The sequence below is a fragment of the Callospermophilus lateralis genome, unplaced genomic scaffold (genome assembly GCF_048772815.1).
Source record: "Callospermophilus lateralis isolate mCalLat2 unplaced genomic scaffold, mCalLat2.hap1 Scaffold_45, whole genome shotgun sequence".
NCBI lineage: Eukaryota > Metazoa > Chordata > Mammalia > Rodentia > Sciuridae > Callospermophilus > Callospermophilus lateralis.
Genome location: NW_027514398.1, coordinates 9,076,415 through 9,082,504, shown reverse-complemented (window position 1 = coordinate 9,082,504; position 6,090 = coordinate 9,076,415).

The window sequence follows — 6,090 nt, the reverse complement described above, 5'->3', positions numbered from 1 at the left end:
GAATCTTAGCTTTACTTGATGCTACAGAACACCTTCTGCTCACCCTTTCTGAAAGTATCCACTCTCACTATAGGAGAACTCTCTTCATGTTCTCCTCCCATCACTTTTGGTGCTCTTCAATGGCTTCTTTCCCTCTGCCTTACCTCTAGCTCCTTCCTCACATTCCATCCTAGTTCGTCATTTTTTGCCAACACACAGTGGACACTTGATAGTTACATGTTGAGTGAATAAATTAAATAATTTCATGCTTCAGACTCCTTGGGATATGATTCAATAATGATATTAATGTGATTAGGTCTACATATCTATCACTAAGTGAAATTTCTCAACTCTGGCAACAAACCTCTATCTCCACAAGCATATCTATAGCAATATGTTCAAAATGAAACTTAAGAAGTCCAATTAAAAATAGAAGATTAATCACACACACAGGTTAATCTGTCCCATTCCTTAGGATGATAGCTAAGAAATTTCCTGAAGGAAATATATACAAATTTACAAGGACAAAGAGTACAGAAGAGAATACAGTGGTTAACTAAAAATTCCAATAAACTTTTGTAAGAAAGCAGATAGAGGTGAAATGTCTGAATTAGAAGTCAGTATGAATGCAGTATTTTTTTCTCATCTTTAAGGACATTACAATAGTTGATTATTTTTCTTCATTTTAATTAGTTTTTTTCCACGGGGTGCCTTTTTCCTTGCTTTTTGCATTAACCATCTAAAGTTTTCTAAGCATTGATTACTAAATGAAAGAAGAAAGGAAGATGAGTAGGAGGTGGAGAAGGAGGAGAACAACAACTAATTTGGCCTATAGAACCAAGGAGAGCACAGTTTATGCACTGGCAAGACAGAAACCCAGATAAACTGACAGTACATAACGTATAATGAACTCTGAGACACAGAACCACAGTTCATTATACGTTACGAACTGTCAGTTTATCTGGAACCTGGAAGCAGGCCCTGGAACAAGGCCTATGTCCCCCTAGAAAATTAGAAGCTGCTTCTCTAAGAAATTTGACAGCCCCAGGGGAAATGACTTCTCACACTTTGGAGGCACCACAAACAACAAAAATATCCACCACTGACAAGCCCTACCTATGCCCACACTGCTTCTATTCAGCTCTTTAATGACCTGTTGCTAAATACCAACATATAGGGATTTGTATTGTGAATATAAAGTCAGACAGAGATTAATAAACAATTGAGGGAAACTTCTGAATACGATGAAATGAAAGGGAAAAAGGTATACAGAGCAAACCGAGCCAATGAAAATAGAAGAAAATTGTAATTAATGTCTTTAGAAATGAGAAGATGTTATATCCATAAATAACTATAGGATGCTATGAAAATGGAATAAGCAAAAGAACGCTTGGAATTTAAAAATAAGGTACCATCAAAAGTTATCTAAGAATTTGAAGATAATATTAAAGAAATCGCTCAGAAAATAGTTTCCTCACTAGGTAGAGAGTCATGGTGGTAGGAGTAAGATAGAAGAAAAGCAACATTTAAAATTCAGAATTAAATCAGAAAGACCGACAACTGCCAAACAGGATTCCAAGGGGGAAATGAACAAAAAATATTATAGAAGACAATTACCACAGGAAAAAAAATATGATATCCTCCTGAGAGAAGCACTAAGAGATAGTGAGAAGTGAAACAAAATACTGTTTTCCTAACAAAAATAATTTAGTACTATTTGACTTAAAAAGAAAAGTTGGGCATGGTGGTGCACACCTGTAATCCCAGCAGCTGAGGAGATCCAGACAGGAGAATCAAGAGTTCAAAGCCAGCTTCAACAACACCAAGGCTCTAAGCAACACAGTGAGACCCTGTCTCTAAATAAAATACAAAATAGGGCTGGGGTTGTGCCTCATTGGCCAAGCGCTCCTGAGAGTTCTGTTCCTAATACCCTCCCAAAAAAAGACCTTCAGTTTTCTCCACTGAAATCTGTCCTTCATTTCTGTGTTCTCTTTCTCTGCCAATATTATAACCAATTATCTTACCATTTTTTTTTCTAAAACAGTCCTGCAAGTTATGCGTCTGATGGATCTTTCAAACATCTCTCTCCAACCCTATTGGCCTTGTCTGATCCTCACTCACCTCTCCCTGAAATAGTCCCACAGTCTTATTACTGGTGGCTCTACCTTTGGTCTCTACCCATCCAAACCATCCTACTACAGGCATGCTATTGAAAGTTGTTCATGCCTGTAGTAACCTCCTGAAAATACTGTTTTCCCTCTGAAACTTTGAGGCTTGATACTGGTAGATAGGTGTTTTCCCACCTACCTTGTTTCCAATATTATTTCCAAACTTCATCCCCCCTTCTTCCTTCAAAACTGCCAGATATTCTGAAGATTATTTCATCTGACCACACTAGCCCATACTGTTCCTCTTTACTGCCATTTGGCTAAGACATGACCTTGCTTCACTGAAATTCTAGTACCTGGCTTACTGTCTTCCTCTTTTCCACTACTTGTGACGCATTCTCAGCAATTTTAGTACCCATCTTTAAAAATAATAATCCTCTTCCTCATACTGTGGCCTCCCAAATTCTTAATTTCCTCAACATACACACACAAACACACTCTCTCTCTCATATATACACACACACACACACACACACACACTCTCATATATATATATATTCTATCTGGACCACCCAATGCCATGGTTATAATCTGGGTACAGTCACTGGTATTCTCTACCATAAGCTCCTGCTTCTCCAGTCTCCTTCCAGTTCACCCAGCCTTTGTGACATCTTAACAAACACCTTTCTATTAAAGATCTCCTCTTCTTTTTCACCCCTCTTTACCCATCCTTTGTGAAATATCATGTTCCAGAACTATAATCACTCCCTGAAAACACTTTAACTGCTTTGTTCCTCTTTCTCTCCATCCAACTGTCTACTTGTATCATCCCGAATAAACCTTACTCTGGGCCTAAATCCACATAGCTAAACTCTTCTCCAGAAATGGAGAAAAACATAATAGAACAATGCTAATTGGTTTTACCCCATAACCAAAAATATCAAATGGAAAGCACCATTGCCAATTGTCTCTTCTGATTTCTCTAAAAATTCTGTTTTTCTCTCTCTAAAATGCTTATTTCTCTATTACCTTTTCCTCCAACTTATAATAACCTATTCAATTTTTTTTGCAGATGATCTTGCCTTTCCTTCATACCTCATATAGAAGCAAGAAACCACATGACAAGAATTACCTACATCAATTTCCTATAATACTCTCAATCCAGCTACATTTGAATCTATGAACAATGTGCTCTCTATTAAAATAGAAGAAATTTCCTTACTTCTATATAGGCCACCATTTTTGCTATTTAAGAACTGCATTTCTCAAATAATCCCTAATCTCTCCTAAATCTTCAAGTCATCTTTCAACTATAGCATTACCATCAGCAGAAACACATTTAATATCACTCATCTAATACAAAACAAAGTGACCTTGACCTTACATTTCCTTTCAGCTCATATCCCATTTAGCTTCTCCTTTCACTATAAAACTTTTGCAAAACATTACCTCCGATTCTCTATGAAGCCTATTTCATTATAGTTTCATTCCAGTTTTTCTTCATATTTATTATATAGAAAAGGAAACAAATCTGATTGTTAAGCTTGAATCTTAACCTCTTGGGCTCTGATTCATGTTCCGTGATTTACTATCAATAAAATGCAATATAACTTCTCTGTATCTTGGTTTCCTCAAGTATAAAATGAAAATAATCAAAGTAACTATCTCATAAGATTATTGTGAAGATTAAATAGCACACATGAAAGCATAAGAATACCAGGACTGTAGAAATAATTCAATACATGTTCACTATTATGTTCAACAAGAACCTTCTTTCATCTTACCAAATCCAATAATGAAGGCTCTTCCTTGTCTTAGTTCTCAAGAGGCAGTAGACAGAGTTCACAACTCACTTCTATTCATGGATCCTGTGACATCACACTCTATTGGGTTTCTTCTACTCTACTGGATGCTGATTCAGGATTTGATGACTGTTTAATGTCTAAAAATTAGAATATTCAGCCCACCCTTCTTACTATCTAAACTCTTTCTAGGTATTTTGATCAAGTTTCATGTTTTTAAATACCATCTATGTGCTGATGTTGCTCAAATTCATATCTCCAATCCTGGCTTTCTTCTGAGCATCAGACACATATAATTAAATATCATCTCCACTAGGATATTAAGTTGGTACTGAAAACCTAACAAATCCAGAACTGAATTCTTAAAGACCTCCCTCTTTCTTCATCTTAGCCCATAAATCTGCTTTATTAATCTTTCTATTTCTGTCATAATTATCATTATGTACATAGTTATCAGGCCAAATAACTAGAAGTCATATCCGATTCTTCCTTCTTCTCAAACTGATATCCAAATAATAGCAGGCCTGTTTGCTTCATCTCAAAAATAAAACTCAAATACATCTCTACTTCTTATTACTGCTGCCATCTTAATCCAAGTTATCATGATGTCTTTGCTAGATGATAAAAAAAATCTTCTAAACATTTCCCTCCTCCCATTCTCCCCTCCTTCCAATTAAGTAATTTTCTTCAGAGCAGCCAATGTAATCTCAAAGAATAAACCAGACCTTATCAATTCCATGTTTAAAATCGTCAGAGGCAATTACAATTAAATTCAGGCACAGTGGTGGACAGCTATAATTTCAGCATCAAGGGAGGCTGAGGCAGGAGATCACAAGTTTGAGGCTAGCCTCTGCAATTTAATGAGGCCCTAAGCAACTTTGTGAGACAATGTCTCAAAATAAAAAAAAATAAAAAGGGCTATGGATGTGTCTTAGTAGTAAAGCACCTATAGGTTCAATCCACAGTACTAAAAAAAGAGAAAGAATTAAATTAAAACTACTGATATCTATTGAACTCAAGATATACAATAAAATGATTAATGACTGAATGAAAAGTCTTGCTACAATAGTTATAATTAACAGTTAATCTCAGCTGTGAAATAGAATGTTTATTAGATATAACAACTACATGTGAAACCCTCAGAATTTCAGATACTTCAGATACACCTCTCTCTCTCTCTCTCTCTCTCTCTCTCTCTCTCTCTCTCTCTCTCTCACACACACACACACACACACACACACACAGAGTTATATAAAGCCAAAATTGCTTTTATAGGGAAAATGTACATATATTTTTTAACAGAAAAATATTGCTACCCTGAAAAATTCTACATTTTCTCTATAAAGGCAAATTTACTCAAATGGAACGATTATCTGGAAGTATTACTATTTTAGGAGTTCTAAGAAACATGGTCAAGGATCACAAGGGCCAGAAACATAGCTCAGCATAGCTCAGTGAGTGTGAGGCTCTAGGTTCAATCTTTAGTACTGCATAAAAACAAACAAACAAACTAAACCTAAATCTCACCAACATTTTGACTAAACAAACCCTACTGATTGCTAACAAATTGTTCTATGCTTAGAAATGCATTTTTCTAAAGTTGTGATTACATGAATATGCTTAAAAAATTCTGTTGTCCTTGCATTGTTCAACATACTACCTGATCACCAGAAACTTGGCCGGTGACTAATCTGGCAAATATGGAATATATTCTAAATAGAAATCACTTTCAAATGAATAAATTTTCATTTCTTTCTCAGGCCCTAAAAAAGATAACAGGCTTTTCCTAAAAAGCATATTTAATAAAATTTAATACAAATTGTGTGCTATTTTAGTAATCATTTCAACTTTTATCCTTAAAATGTGTTTATGAATAAGATCTGTGATTTCAACCTTAGCAACATAAGCTTGACAATTAACCTTTCAATATTAAAAAATATTGCAATGGCAATCCCAATTTCAAAGCTAACAAAGAAGTACAATTAATGTATAAGTATTTTTACAAAATTAAGCACAATATTATTAAGGTCTCAAGATTATGACACATCAATCTAAGATGCAGAGCATAAAACAATGTGTTTAGATTTTCCTTTGGAAGTCCCAACTCTTATATCTGTAACAAAATAAACTTTTACTCAGTTATTTTTAAAATATAAAAAATGGAAAAAGTATACTAAAAGACATCAACAAAGACTGTTTTG